Here is a 15,797-nt window from a genome sequence, read left to right as displayed (position 1 = left end):
GCTTTGAGATGGTCATACAAGTGCTTGGCTGGATACTGAAGATATTTATGTACATGGTTCTCCTGCAGCAAGGGGCTGCGTCTGGCAGCTGCCACAGTGCACTGCATTAGATTTATTTATTCTCTTTAGCTACGTTTTCCAAAAATAAAATCAAGTTATTGGTAGTAAAGGAAAGTACTGAGTTCTTTCCTGTGCAGATGGACTTGGACAATATACTTCATGGTATCAAAGGCTTCCTACGTTAAAAATGGAGAGCGTGCCTTGGCTGTTGCAGAGAGATATTGGAGGTGTGAGGTGCGGTCTGTGCAGCACTCATTAGGGTTGTGCTGGGTGGGAAGGGAAGAGAAGGCAGGTGAGATGGTAGGTGCAGACCAACCAGCAGGAAGGCAAGGGTGGCAGGGGAAAGATTGTGTGCTGCTTCCCACCTCCAGGTGTGTCACGCTGCTGCTGGCCAGTCAGGCACTCTGAGTTTCCCTCTGTGTGTACGCTGTCATCCTGACATCTGGGTTGCCTTTTTGCTCCCCTTCTTCTCTCCTCAGCTATTACTCTTGGACCTTGCTGGTGGCTGGCGGCTTTTTATGGATGCTCTAACTCAATCACTTGTGATTGACCATGCTCTTAATCTCTTTATTGTGTTGCACCAATTTAGCTAAATCCTAAATCCATTAGGTGCTCTCAGATTGCTTTACAAGTGTCCAGAGGAGGTGTTTGCAATAAATCCAGTCTAATTCTCCCTGCAGACAGGGTTTTAAAATTTCAGGTCTGGGCTGTTAGAAGAGTGGAGTGCTGTAGGGGTAGGTTTGCACAGGCATGCAAAGGGTGAGAAGCAGCTCAGCCTTTCTGTTTGTTTTTTGCTGCTTTCTAGGTGATGTTACTGCCTAGTTCACTTTCTTGATGGAGAGAAAAACAGTGGAAGCATGTCTTAAGAAAACAGCTCTGGTCATCCCAGTGAGGAATGGAAGTGATGTTTGGTTTGTTTACATGGCTTGAAGTACCAAAATAGAACAAATTTACGAATACTTTCAGTGTCCTCCTCCATCTTTTTATCCATCCTAAGCACAAACAAATCTCTCCAGTTAGGCCTGTCAGTGAAACAAGCCTTTCCTAGCTGGTGGTGGCCATTGGAGGTCTCTTGCAGAAGATGCTGTGGTGGTCCCACCATGGAAGAGTTTCCTCCCCAGTAGCCCTGTGCTGTGTGGGATGTGTGGGTGCTGGTGGGGACATGCTCCCCACTGGCCTGAGAGCCCTTCACATGTGGCTTAAGGTGGCTGCTGCAAATCGCATCCACACTGAGCCATGGCTTGCACGTGGCTGGTAATTAAAGCCAGACTTTTTTTTTTTTTTTTTTTTTTTTGGTATTTGCATTGGAGGAAGTGTGTGTGCAGTCAAATTGATGTCAAAGTACCTTTTGAAATACTCACCTTCTACAGTGAGTGTCGCTGACACCTACAGTTATCAAATCAATTATTCTGATTTTTGATGTACAGAAGTAAATTGCTATCGTATATATTCCATGTGAGGCCTGGCCTTGCTCTTCTCAGGGCTGCAGATACACCTCTCTGCTCAGTGCTGTTTACATGGGTGACAAAGTGGTGTAAAAGCCTGTTGGTGTTGGAATAAGTGTACCCACTCATGAGGGATTTTCATCTTTAATTTCCGATTTGACAGCAGAAAATGTGAAGCAGCACAGCTCAGAGAGGAGACCTTAATGTTTCCTGTAATTCTTTTTTTTTTTTCTTTTTTTTCCTGCTGCATGCATTGCTAAACACCAACCTGCATTTTTTTCTGCCACTTGCTAACTCCTTTTTTTCTGTCCAGTTTGCATTGCTTTAATGCTGCTTAGGCCAGCAGAAACATTTTGTTTAGGTCACGAACTGTAGATGATAATTTAGTTGAGAGTAAGGGAAAATTTCCTCATTCTACTTAATTTTCCTTTTCTAGCTTTGGATGTGAAAGTTGAAATTTGGCTGTTTCAGTGAGTAATGCCCACTTTCCCGGGGTGGGGAGGATGGGAAGCTCCAGTCCTGCTGTGAGGCACCCTGGGGGCTGTGCCTGACCGGCTCCTGCTTTGCTCAGCTGTTGTCGAGAAAGCATGTGAATTTTCAGGCTTCTAATTACCCCAGTAAGAAGCACTGCATCTGGTAGGAATCATCTGCGGTTTGGGGCAGTTTGAAATAGCATCTTGTGCTTACATGCCACTTGTTAAGTCTGTGGTATAAATTGCGAATCAGCCTGGGAACCAGGGAAGGATAAGCCCCCTGTGTTTGAAAACTGCTCAGTTTTTTTTCATTTATAAAAGCAAAGGTTGGGATTCCCTCAAATCAGAGTAGGGTTACCCTGATATTCTGGGGGAGGGGGAAATGATTTTTTGTAGCACTTCTCCGTTAGATTAAGCTAGTAAGTCTTAGTGAGACTTTGGTAAATTTTTGTGTTAGTGGGGAGGTAAAGATTAAGATGAAACATGAGCATTCTTCATATGAAAGATGAATTTGCAAAATGTTTTGCTGTCTCATTTGAGTGGAAGCATGTGGTTTTCAGTTCCCATAACCTCGGGGCATTACAAAATCATGATTAAAGTCCTAAGAACAATGTGATCAGCATTAAAATTGGCAAGTTTGAAAAATGATACTTTGTGAGGTTTTACTTAATTTGCCTTTCTTGTTTTCCAGTGCTATGGGTCACATTTTCGATCTTTTTCCCACAGCAGTGAGGGCCTAGGTTGTTTTGGTTTTTAATTCCAAACTGAGCTTAGAATGTTAGCTGCTCTGCCCAAAGCTGGGTTTTCAGGAAAACAGATTCTCCAAGAAGAGAGAACAGTTCCAGTGGCTGACAACAGATTCAGCTTTTGTCAAAGATGAAACTTTTCTACAAATCTCATTTACTGGAGTAGGGAATACACTGGTTTGAATCCTGACCATATTTACATACCTAAGGTGATATGGTATGAAAACATTCTCCCTGCAAAGAGCAAGCTTTCTTATTAAAGACCCGTTTAATATGCATCTCCCTTTGAGCTATCAGGGGAGGAAAATAGTTTATCTGCTATATATACAAATTGGCTGGTAATTAGATGATACTTTATGACGGGATTTCAGGAACAGCAGTTAACTGCGGGCAGCAGAGATGACACTTCTAGCTTTTTATGTTGCTACCTTTTTTTTTTTTTTTCAGTTTTACTTTCTTTACCTGGATGGTTAATTTATTCATGTGCTTTTACATTTAAAAAAATCTGTACAGACTTCATGGAGACTGCACATAAAGCGCAGAGGCTTAGTAGGGTATTAGAGATTCATCTGGGTGCCTGAAATACAGAGGATCTTTGATTTGGTTTTTGTCTAAGTGCTCTTTGTTTAACTGATAGCTGCTAACTTTGTTTAACCAGTAACACATGTTGTGCTGTTACTGGTCTTGACCTTTTCCAGTTAAACTGGCTTAAAATGAAAGTGTTTATGAGGAGGTTCTGCAGCTCTGGCGTCCATGGGCTCTTTGTCTGGGCCGAGGTGGAGGCTTGGTGTCTGGGAGGAGTTTGCACAGAGCTGCATGTTTGCAAACTTTAATGGCCTTTGCTCCAGCCGGCTTTTAATGTACTCCCCACACAGACACTCTGAGCAGGAACCACTTTTTCCATAGCCAGTTTTATTTTTGTCACTGTGGTTTTATTGCAGTTTAGATTTCTTGGGTACATAAAATGCCATCAAGTTGGCAGCAGAAAAAGGAGAGAGTTTTGCAGCACAAAGTCTGGCCTAACAGCAGCAGAACAGGCTGGTGGATGCAGGGAGGGCTGAAGGAGGTGCTTTGTGCCCTGCCTTTGGGTTTTGCAGAGAAAGGCCTACATCTCCCTGGACCTGATCTGAGCTGCTGCTTCTGGAAGTGCAGCCCGAGGCTCTTCTGGGGGATGCTCAGGGAAAGAGTGTGAAAAGCTGGAAACTTTCCAGAAAAGCAAAGATGTGCACAAGAGTGCTTTTTATTTCAAATGGGAAGATGAATTTTGGTATAAAAACAGGATGCTGTCTGCAAAGGGGATGTTTGGCCCTCTTCACGTGTGGTGGGAGCCAGCGTTGTTCATGGTGCCAGTTGCAGGCGTGCAGGTGTCTTGGTCTCTTCCCAGGGCTCTTTTGTGTGTCCTTCAAATTCAGCCACAGCTCAGCCAAGAGAGGTCCAGCCGCAGATCAGAGCTTTCAAACGCCCTGTAGGTTAGATTGAGATAATGAAGCCGTATGGACTTCCAGAGAGATGTCAGGGATGTGGGCAGAGCTCTCGGCTGCCAGATTTTAATTTCTTTCATTTTCCCCCGGCCTCTTTCATACTGCTTGTGTGGGAGGAGGCTCTGCAATGGCTCAGCCTGGGTGGATGCTGACAGGAAAATGTGAGCTCCCCTGTGCTGGTGCCATCGGAGGAGGAACAGCAAATGATCAATTCAGATAGCAGAAGATGGGCTGGCTCCTCTCCTATCTCTAGAGGCTGTAAAAACTCCCATTACTCCGTTATCAAGAAGGATCCATCTATGACAAGCCTGAGCCAGTCAATTAAGTGCAGACCTCACAGGAAATGATTTTTTTTTGATTCTTGACAAGAAGTCAACAAAGAATAGCTTTTGAGGGAAAAGTGTTCTTCCTGGCAAGAACACAGGTGGGCTTCAGGTAGGGAATACAGTTGCATTTGAATCAGTAATCTCGAATTTGAACCTGAGCTCTTTCTCCTGATTTTTCTTCTCTCTGTGGATACAAAAAAAATAAAAAAAAATCAGATGTTGGTTTCTAAAGCAACTGAAGTGTACATATGTTGTTGTAATCTCCTAGAGGTTTTAGTGCTTCCACTGGAAGTGGAGGCTTTGGGAGGTACTGGAAGGGAGGAGAAGCAATGTGGAGGTTTAGAAAAAGAAATTTGCTCTTTTATTTGGTGGTGTATGTACAGGGAAGCATGCAAGCACTTACTTAGAGATTCACTAAAGCATTAAATACCTGCTTGCCTGAATTGAGGTCTTTTTACGCAGGTTGTGGGTACTGCATGTCTTTGAAATGACCCTCAAGGGCTCAATACTTCCCTGTCCAGTGATAAACTAATTCCCAGGACTAATGGTAAAATTCTGCAAGGCGTGAATCCCCAACTTAAATAGATTTACAGTAAGTTAATGGATTTTTCAGCATATCTCTTGCAACCTATTTGTGGTAGCATTATTTTAACATGCACAGTAATTGAAAAAATTGTCAGGTGATGGGATTTATTATCTTCTCTGACCTGTGTTTTTCATGCCTTGGAAAGGCTCCATAATAAACACAACACTTGAAATAAGGAAATACCTTCTGCAGAAGTGTTCAAAAAGGTAGTGAGTCCAGTAATTATTCTTGAGAAAAACAGATTCTATAGTTATGAGAAGCTAATGCTTAGCAAACACTACCAAGGGGGTCACTTCTTGGTGGAGGGAATTACTTTTTCCACCTCTCTGCTGACTACTGTCACAACTTGTGCTGGTGTAAATGCCTTTACCTGCTTAGTGCGTTGCCCGTGTCTGTCTGTGCAAGAAGCATGCCTGTGTCTTCTGGAGGTAAATGCTGTACTCAGAGGCACTGTATGAAATCAGCACTTCTGCAGGGCTGAAGAATGCACAAGTCTGAACATAGTGGTGATGAGGATGAATATTTAATTTTGTTAGGCGATATATTGTGTTCTTTCCACATGCAGCCTTTGAAATATGCAGTCTTTATTTTGAAAGGATTACGCTGGAAGTATCCTTTGGAGAAAGTGTTTACTTTTTGCAAGCATATTTGTCCTTGCTCCTTTTGTTATCGTTATTTATAAATCAAAAGTTATATTGATCTGGAGATTATGTGTTAAACCATGTCTGAGCAGTGGTTGCTCTATTACTGAGGAAACCAGCTGCCATATAACTTTTGGTAAATTTATTGATCAATACTCTGTGTTTCTCTTTAGAAAAAGAACAAGCTGAATTTTAATTTACTGAGAAGTCAGCTGAACATGTGGCCTCTTCTTCAGCAAGGGATTTACGCCTGTGAGGAACTTTCGAGAGATGAATAGTGCCATTACTTTGCAGGGGATTATTCATGTTCTTGAAAGAAAGCCCGTCTGGAGCGGGCGGTAGAGCCTTGGATCGATTTCTGGCAGCAGTGTTTGTGAGCCCTGTGCTTGAAAGCCAAATTGTAATCGTGTGCTCCTGTTACAGCGGCTGCCTCACTTTTACAGGAGGAAGTAAGGAGACAATAAAATATTTCCTTTTTGGAAATGAGTGTTAATCAAAACAGGGCTTTGAGCCAGGGCAAGGGGAATACAGGAACCAGCTGGGACGTGGGATGCTGGGGATGGCCTGGCCGTGGGACAAAGTGGTGCCACCAGGATGTGATGTCTCACCTGCTGCTGCTGCTTCCCTGGACAGTGGCCTGCACATGCATCACTTAATAAATACATAAGGGGCAGCTCAACTCAAGGTACTGCATAGGTAGGAAGGAAAGAAGTGAAACTAGTTTTTGGGAAGCGCTAAGTCTGGAAACTCGGGCCATGTGTAGGTGATTGTACTTGGGATTTGTGTGTCTGGGGTTTTCTGAGCGCTTCTATAATGGTGCTGATGTGGATTTGGTATCACATGTGACCCCATGGAATCTCTTAGACAGACTATGGGCTCAGATAGCCAGGCTTCATTTCGAGCATGATGCTGCGAAGGTATTTTGTGTGAGTCCAGGGAGTCAGCTGCTGCCAGGGCACATCGGAAGGGTGGTTGCACTTGTGCTGCTGAAATGATCCACGCTCTAGTTTCCATGTAGGAAGTCCCTGTCCTTCTCAGATATCTTGAGACAAAATCCATCTAAAATCTCTAATAAAATCTCTAAATTGCTTTTGAGAGCCTGGGCATTGCTCTGTCTTGGGAAAAGCAACTCTTTAGGGGAAGAGAATTACACTGATGTTCGTTGCTTTTAAATCAGTTACTGAGCAAATGTCTTTTCCGACTTCTGCAAGCACAGGTAGGAAGCAGAAATCAGAAATAAAGGGTTTGTTACTGGAGTGATTTAAAAATGGTCAACAGGTGCCCTTAAATAAGTGCAAGCCCTTCATGTTACTGTAGGGATCAAGAACTGATTTTCTGCCATTTGCTTTTCATCAGACAGTTGAGATAACTTAAAAGAGAATTTGGCCAGGAGAGATTATAAAGGAAGGAATTTGCTTCTTAAATAAATAGTCTGCTCTCCATTGTTGGAGACTTAACAGACTGATAAAAGCCTGCTGAAATGAAAGGGAGCCTGGAAAACCAGCCTCAGATCTGCCTTGCTGTAAAGTGACTGAGACCAATGCACTTTTAAAGACTTTTTTCAAATTTTTTTGATGCAAACTGAACTTAACCTAGTGGCTTGACTTACCTTCGTTTATTTGGATGAATAAAGGAATTTGCTAGACATGCATTTTTCAGAAATTGCTTATAAATTTTATTTTAAAATAAATGGAGTACACAAATTGGTATATACATGTATATATATATATCTAATTTTTTTTAAATAGCTGGCTGTTAGATACCTGGCTTGTAAATTTGAGGGGGAATTTATGGAATCACTTGTCCTTTGCTTGAAACACATTTCGTCATTCGTCTTTTAAGAGGTATGCTTCTTTTTTTGCGATCTTTATAACCCCATTATTTGGATGCTGGAGCCTCCAATTGGTAAAAATGTGTCGGGGGGGGGGGGGTGGGGGTTGTTTACAGAGTGCTGTGTTGTGTGGCTCTTTCCTTTTTTTCCCCAGAAATGCACTTTGTGTTGGAGTAGGAAACGCGTGGCTTTGCAGCAATAAAATGCCTGGACCTGTCCATGTGCCCACTTATCAAGGGCAGAAATGCCCCTTTTCCCAGGGTTTCTGAAGGTTTTCCTACTGTTGGGCACAGGGGTCTGTCAGAAGCCTGGCTGGGCTTGCTGGCGGAGCAGCTGGCTTCAAGTACGAGTCGTAGATGGAGATTGTCATCTCTGCAGCAAATGGGAGAGAGAACAATGATATGAATTTGAGTGTAAATATTTGTGGTAAAAATGGTGAAGGTGAAAGTTCCCCAGTGATGTGACATTAGTTCTGAGCGTTTTATTGATATAATTACAGCCTGGTAGTGCTGTTTTCAGTCATTTATTTTGTCCTGTTGGATTGGTTTAATTAACTTTTCCCCTTCAGAGGGAAAGAGGAAAATATGAAATATTTGGAGTGTGCATATTTCCGTGTACAGCTGAAAGAGAAATGCTGGTCTGCTGACCCCATGCTCTGCCAGCTCAGCACTCTGGGCTGCCTCTCTACCCATAGCGTGTTCCTCCGAGGCTGTGTTCAGGCAACACCATGCTAACCCCAGTAAGCCTTGCTGTATGGATCAGTGGCTTGTTTCCTGCAAACTCCCCAGCCATTTTGGACAGCCCTGGACAAGGATAAAGATTACTGTCTCCTTTGCAGTAAATAACTTGCACAGGAGCAATGTTCACTCCCTGCAAATGGTGGGCGCAGATATGGGTGTTCACCAAACCACAGGGTGTTTCCAAACAGGTCACATCCCAGCAAGAAGCAGAGCTCTGCAGGCTCCCTCTGTCCTCAGGCTCTCCTATATTGCTGAGCTCTGCCGTGCCTCTTCAGCAGGCTGCCTGGTGTCCCCCTAAACCAGTGCCCCAGCACGGACAGGAGACTGGACACTCGGACCCGAACTCTTTAACCCTTACTTGAGCTCCAGCACCAGATTATAGGTATGGGGTACATGGGAAGAGCTTTACCTCTTTTTGGGCTGACAGGTTACCAGCACAAGAGGAAAAACTGGGTTCAAAACCATGTTTTCTCTGGGTTAGCTGAATTCAGGGATGGGACACCTTCAGCTTCAGGTTTAATAGAGAGAGAACAAAATGAGATACTCTGCAAGTTTTTCCAATTTCCCTGGCAATAACATCTTTGTTGGTGTGGAGGACAGGGACTGCTTTGCAGTAGGTAGGAGCTGTCAGGGTTGAGGGCAGAGACCTCACAACTGTGGTGAAGAACATCTTTTTACGGGGCTCTCAGAAAATTTCATTTTTCAGGCTTGCAAGGGATAGAAGCTTGTGTGGAGGAGTTGAAAAGTACTTTACAGGGCAAATGGGAAGATGCAGGTGGGCAGATAGTGGACCCATGGAGTTTGTAGATTGTATACGTGCCCCCATCTCAGTTCCTACTACAGTGGTGCCAGACAAGGCAGAGGCTCTCTCCAACCTCTCCCACCCTGCTGCAAAACAGATCTTGGCTAATCCTAGTGCAAGGATGCCACAGGACTGGGGAGGTCTCCCCTGCTTGTTAAATGGGACTGTGGCAGTGAACGTCCTGTCGTTCATCCACTGCATCTAAAACCAGAGCTACCTTTTTGCTGCAGAAGCCTCTTAAATCATTCTCTGCTTTCCTTCTTGTGCTTCCATGTCTTTGGTTGACCCTGCCTTTCAGGGCCCTTATTCTTCCCGCTCCCCTTGGTTTTATAAAGAATTGTGTTCATCCACCACTCGTGCCAGCCTTGACTGTTTGCATTTTTAACTTTGTCTTTATTAAATTTTCAAGAATCTCCTAAGCATTCACACATCTGTCACAGCACAAAGCGGAATATTACTTGATGCTCAGAAAAGCAAATTACACAATAGATGTGCAAGAAATATTTAATCAAAAGCACTGCAGCCACGTGTTCAAGTACCAAGCCCTAGAAAAGACTTTTACTGCAGAGTCATTTTTCCAGAGATCTTTCCCAGGAGTTTTGTTTTTATTGTTGGAAAGTCCACTTAGACTATGGCACCTTGGGGAGCACAGCTCTGAAATCAGTTTCCATCGTGCCCAGCCACAGGCATGCTGTGGGAAGCAGTTGATGACAGACCTTAACAAACATGCAACAAAAATGCACGCACGAAAACGGAGGCAGGGAAATGTCAGTTCTAGTTGGTTTCTTGCAGGGCCTTGGAGGAGTTCCTGTGCTTTGCTTGCTCCCTGCAGGCAGTGTTGGTCTGGGCACACTGGTCTTGAGGCAAGCAGCTGTGGGCACGAGTGTTTCTTTTGTCTCCTGGCCTCTGGACTTGGGCTGGTGGGCTCCGCTGCCCGCTTTAACAGTTTTTATGGGGATATAAATAATAAATGGGTGAGCCACAGTGCAACTGACTGCTCAGTGTTTGGACAGTTACTTAGAATATAATGGTAGCATGTTTTCAAGGTATTTTGAGTGGGTATAATGAGAAGCTAGCATACAGCATTTTTATCAGAAAATTCACAGGGAGCGTGTTTCAAAATACCAGGGCAGTAGATAAGCTGAACAATTAAAATAAATGGATTTTGAGCTTGGCATTTTGATGGGCACAGATAATTAGGGGAAGATGGTTTCTGCTGAGCAAAATGGTTTGGCTTTGGCTGGTAGGCAGTGCTGGCTTTGGAAACTTCTAGTTTGGCTCCCACAAGAGTCTCACATGGCTTCTCCCACGTGAGGCAGGAGGGTGGTGGGTGTGGAGGTGAAAGGAGCCCCCTCTAATTTGGAGGCTGGGTGGAGACCTGTCCTCTCTTGGTCTAATGGTGATGTAGAAAAAGTAGACAATGTGAGCCCTGATGGCTTAAAAGTGGGAAGACAGAGTAACTAAATTGTTTTAATTTTTATTACTAATGCTTTGAAGCTAATCTCATAAGCTTTGGGAGCTTAAGTCCATAAATTTTATAGTGACAATATTGTAAAAGTAATCCAAAAGGCTGTCTTATTGTTGGGGGAGAGAGGGAGGGGTTGAAACATTTCCTAAGCTCCAAATGTGTTCAGAGAAGTAAACCTTGTAAGAGCAGCAGTGGCACCATCTGATGGGTTTTGTACTGCTACAGACAAAAGTAATTATGCTGCCTAGAAGAGCTTTTGTCTCCAGATAATGTTGTTAAAAACTTGCACTGTAGTGTAAATCATAAAGGAACAAATCTAGAGTCTGCTCTTACTGCTGCCAGGGGAAAAACTCTTGGATTTTGTTTCATTTCTGCTCAATGTATTGAAAACCTTTTCCAAGTTTGTAAATAAATATTACCTGCTGTTTGAAAAATAACTTGCAGTTCATCTCACCAGTACTGCCTGTGGCAGCCAGGCCATTATTGCAAACAGTTGTTTCTCTCTTGGTGAGCTCTTTTGTGTCTTTTAGGAATACAGGCTGTTGCAATGAGTCTGAAGTTGTCTGATTCATTAGAGGTATTAGAGAAGTATTTTCTTCTCTAGAGCTCGCTTACATGTGAATACCTATGGCTGCTTTTGCAATTGCCATGTTTGAAAATGTTTTGGTGAGCTTACAAAAAGCAAAACTTTTGGTATTTCCTTGATAAACATTTAAATTTCTATCTGTGAACATCAGGGGTTGTGTGGTGTCTTTTTTTTTTTTTTTTTGTGGTGGAGCGTTCTAGATGCATGGGACTCTTAAATGTTTGGGTACCTGGGACCCGAACAGGATGCAGCAATTGCATTAGGAACACATTAATTCACTGGAAAATTTTCTACTAGCCTGCCTGGAGAGACAAGTTTTGCCTCAGGATGGAAATGATTTCCATGGTCATAGGGATTCCAGTGCCTGGTTGTCTCCCAATGTGATCTGTATCCTGAGGAGTAAAGGGAGAACACCTTTTTTTTTTTTTTTTTTTTTTTTTTTGGTGCACCCCTATTGCATAGAAGACTTCTGTGGTTTGCAGCACAGACACAGACAGCTATCCATGTAGGAAGCTTGTTTGCAGTGAAATACCAGCTGCACAGAGCCTTCTCCTGACACCTGGCCACCACGTTGGATGCTGCTTTCCCCTACTTTCTGCTATGGGCTGCTGACACCTTCTCACTGTGGTGCTGTGGAGAGGTGGAGCAGCTGGCTTGGCCACTGGCATGTCTGCTCCCTGAGGGTACACAGCTGGTTTTGGTGCTGCTGGTTTTCGGTGAGCTGGCATAGAGGAGCAAAGGAAGGACATGCCTCCCTTTGTTAGCAGCAACACCCTTTCCGAACACCCTCAGCTGCTTGTGAGTCTGCACCCAGATCTGTTGCTGCTCTGTGTCCACAGCTGCTTAAGGGTTTCAGCTGCGGCTATGCCGAGTCTCCAGGGGATGTTGTATGGAAATGGCTTGTCGTGCTTGCTCGTTCAGGCGACTACACCACATAATCTCTTAAATAAACCCATCAAATCCCAGACCGGGCTGGAGCCTGCAGCCTGGGGGAGCCAGCAGATTAATCCAGAGCTCCTCCAGCCCCAGTCCCTTTGAAGTAGCTGCAGCTCAGGAGCAAATGCGCCTTCTCAGGAAGGCTGGTGTTTTAACTAAGCAGCAGAGTTTTATTATCTGAGCTGAGAACTCAGTGATTTCCTTCTTCTGCCAGTAATCCTCACTCAGGGCACTATTACGCTCTTTAACAATTTATTTTCTTTTCTCTAATTGCCAGTTTGCAATGGCCATGCATCCCTGGGCCGCATTCTGGGGAGCTTTTGCACTTTGAAAGCAGCTTAGTCCATCCTTCATGCCCACTGCAATCCCTCTTCAGGTGCTTGAGGGGAGTCCTGCTGGAAAAATAATACATAATAGCTCATGCTTTTCAATTGTTGCCTGATAAGTGTGCTCTAGAGTAAAGGTTCAGCTACTTCATGCATCCTTTGTGAGCCCTAACAAACTGCCCTTGACAGAGATAGTCAACAGATGTGCAGTATCAGTGTACCAGGTACGGTGCTTTGCAGCTGGTGATGCTCTGGCTCATGTCCTGCATCAATTCCCCAGATTTCACCTGGCACAATATTGTTCTTCCATCTCTTCCCTCCCATCCTGGGGTAGAGAGCTGTGATTCTGTGTATTGTTAAGTTGTTCCCAGGTTTTGTCCCTGGGCTGGCTGAAATGGCTTTGGAGTATAATTTGTGTATGCATTTAGCTCCTTTCTTCCTGTGGGTGAAATGTGTTTAAGAGCTGCCCAGGCAGGACTTGCCAGCATGGTGGCCTGCAGCAGCTCAGGCTGTCATCTCCACAAGCCAGACTTGTGGATCAAGGCTATTTAGATTTTAGACCATGCAGAAGTTTTTTGGTGTTTTTTCTTGCTAAGAAAAATCTTTTCCAAAGAAAAAGATTTAAAAGCAGATAAATAACTTTATAACATAGTTGAGTTCTGTTGTGTGTGCACAGCTACAGTGACAGAGCAAAATGTGAAGCAGGTACTGCAAGGCACATTGTGTACTGGACAGCGGGCGCAAGTCTGTCACTATGCTTTGCCAGTCCTATTGAGGTATTTATTCTGCTTCAGGTAGACCTACAGACTAGCTTCCTTAAATTGCAGTTTTCGAAAATATCCTTGAAATAAATTAAAAATTAAAAAAGAAGGGGAAAAAAAGAGACGATTCAATTGTCCTCCAGCAATAGGAGTTCCAATAATGCCATGTTATGAACAGGGCAGCTTTTACTGGCAGCAAATACATCCTGTTGGTTTTGAGAGAGCAGAAGCCCATGCAATGGGCTGTATTGTAATGCTGTAATGCTGCGTCCCTTTCGCCTCCCTTCGAGGCTGGCTCCCATGAGCGCAGGGCGCTGCCCCGCCAACCTGCAGCCTCTTTGTGCTCGCAGTCTGGCTGTAGGTCACCTCTGGTGGCTGGGGGTATAATATTCTTGTAGCCAGCCCTTTGTGAGAAATAGTTCAGAATAAACAACTAGGGAAGCTGGTTATAAAATATTTTGGATCTGGGAGACTTTTTTTTTTTTTTTTTAACCAAGTTTTATTATTTCTTGCATCTATTAATGGGGCAGCAGGAGGCTCCATATGCTTTTATAGTCCCTGTTGTGCTCTCTAATGGTTATATGCAAAGGCTCCAAGGCGCATAAAATAGACACTCTTAGCCAGTTATTATGATAAAAATTATGTGCATGTCATGACCTTTAAAGCAGTGGGACTGTGTGTGCATGCTCTTCTGATGCGCCACTGTTCTCAGTTCCTTTCTGAAGCATTTCTCACTGTAGGAGGTTTGCATAGGAGTTTGGAATATTTTTCTAATCAGCGAAGGGTCTCTTGGCTCTGATGACAACTTCCAAAGCATAGAGTAGCAACGAGAAGGAAGAGCGGATGATTTTTTTTTTTCTAAGGGAACTAACAGAGAAGAGGTTAAAGGCGAATGGTGAGGCACAGCATGAAAATCCTGGCACTGTCTGCAGTGCTGTCAAAAATGCTGGCCCAAAAAGTGCTTTGTGCTCTTTGTTGAGGCAAAAGCTATTCTGGTGCTCTTGAGGATAAAGGAGAAAAAAAGTTTCATAATCCCTGTGCCCTATTTAAAGAAACTTTTTTTTAAAAAAAAAAAAAAAAAAACACTAAACTTTCTATAGCAGAAAACCAGAATTTGCTCTCCTGTCAGAGCCCAGACATCTACCCCTCGGCATCGGCTGTGCTGTTACGCCTGGCAAGCGTTGCAATGTTCTGCATCGGCACGTGTGAGGAGCGAGATGCCTGCTGTCATGGGGAGGGAGGCGTGAGGAGCGGGCTCTGTGTCCTTCACCACTGTGTCCCTCAATCTGTGGTGTCAGAAAGGAGGGATGGCTGCCGTCTGTGAACGCAGATGGCTGCGATGGGCTTGCTCGGGCAGTGCGAGTGTCGAGAGCACTCAGGCTCTTGCTTTGGTGTGCCTGGGCTCTGTGGGTGACACGCGCTGGTGTGTGCCTTAGGGGCATGTCCAGGAGATGGGCACGCACCAGCTGGGTTGAAAACCTCTATTTGGTAATTTCTGCTTTGATTGCTGCTTGCGCTGTAGCTTTCTGCACGCTGGTATGGGGGACAGCAAAAAGCATCGGGTCCCTGTCTACAAGGTGTGTGCGCCTGGGGAGAAACAGTCCAGAGAGCTGGAGCCGTGGCGGTTTCCAAAGGTGTTGGTTAATGCTGGAGGCCAGGCAGGGCGAGCAGTGGGGCCCACCACTGCTTGTGATAACGCTGATATCAAACCCCCGTGGAGAGGCGTCAGGCCACGCTCAGCTGCACCTCAGGCTTAACAAATGGAAAAAATAACACTTATGGTTTTAAAAATTAAACATTCCCTTTAATTATTGAACATGAATAATTTCCATGCAAATCGAGCCTGGATGCATGTTTCCAGAGTGACACAGCTGAGAGCGGCTACATCGCAGGGTGTCAGTGACCTGTGAGCTGAGAGGCTGTTCGTTATTTTTAGCATTTTATGACCAGTGCCCTGGAGAATGGGATGCAGGCTGGTGGTGATATTTGGCCAAAGAAAAGGAATTTAGTTTGCACTCGTAGCCTCCCCTACAAGTGCTTTAACTTGCGAACTGGGACAGGAATGGGGAGTGTGTAGATAGGTTGTCTTCACATAGCTGGGTATTTTGGAAGCCTCCTGGACAGGACTATAATTAAAGGAATAACTGCGGGGTGACTGTGTTGTTGGAGGCTCTCCTGCTTGCTGCATGAAGGTGTGTGCAGAAAGTCCTTGCCTCTTCGAAGGAAGAGAGGGGAAAATGCACACTGGTTTTTCTTGCAAGTCATCGGTCTCAGTATGAAACTTGCTGCTGAGCTTCCTGGGCAGCTTGGTGCAGCCTGATGTGTGTGAGAGCGACCTGGCCATGCACCCACAGATGGATGCTGTCACTGCCTGTCAGCATTCCTTTGGGCTATGGAACAGCTCATGTCCAGGGCAGATAAAATGTTGGATCTGCAGCTCAAGTGAATCCTAGTGCATTTAGGAAAACTATGGAGCTGCAGAGGCTTTTCAAGTGACTTTGAGGATACTTAGTGAGGAGTTGGTTCTGAAGGTTGGCTCCATGATTAAACTCGTATATATTTTTCTTTTCATAATGGAATGTCAGCATT

The 15,797-nt window shown here is 44.4% G+C and overlaps 1 protein-coding gene across 1 annotated transcript in view; it reads left to right on the top strand.

Annotated features, from left to right (window-relative positions):
* The window catches only part of GPC3 (glypican 3), a gene marked incomplete at its 5' end in the record, with an annotated part of 147,188 nt that overhangs the window by 48,430 nt on the left and 82,961 nt on the right, over positions 1-15,797 (top strand). The gene's annotated exons all lie outside the window — the stretch shown is intronic.

The sequence above is a fragment of the Netta rufina genome (genome assembly GCF_964035555.1).
Source record: "Netta rufina genome assembly, chromosome: 12".
Classification (NCBI taxonomy): domain Eukaryota; kingdom Metazoa; phylum Chordata; class Aves; order Anseriformes; family Anatidae; genus Netta; species Netta rufina.
The sequence above is the reverse complement of the archived record's forward strand: the minus strand, read 5'-3'. Positions and strand labels throughout refer to the sequence as shown.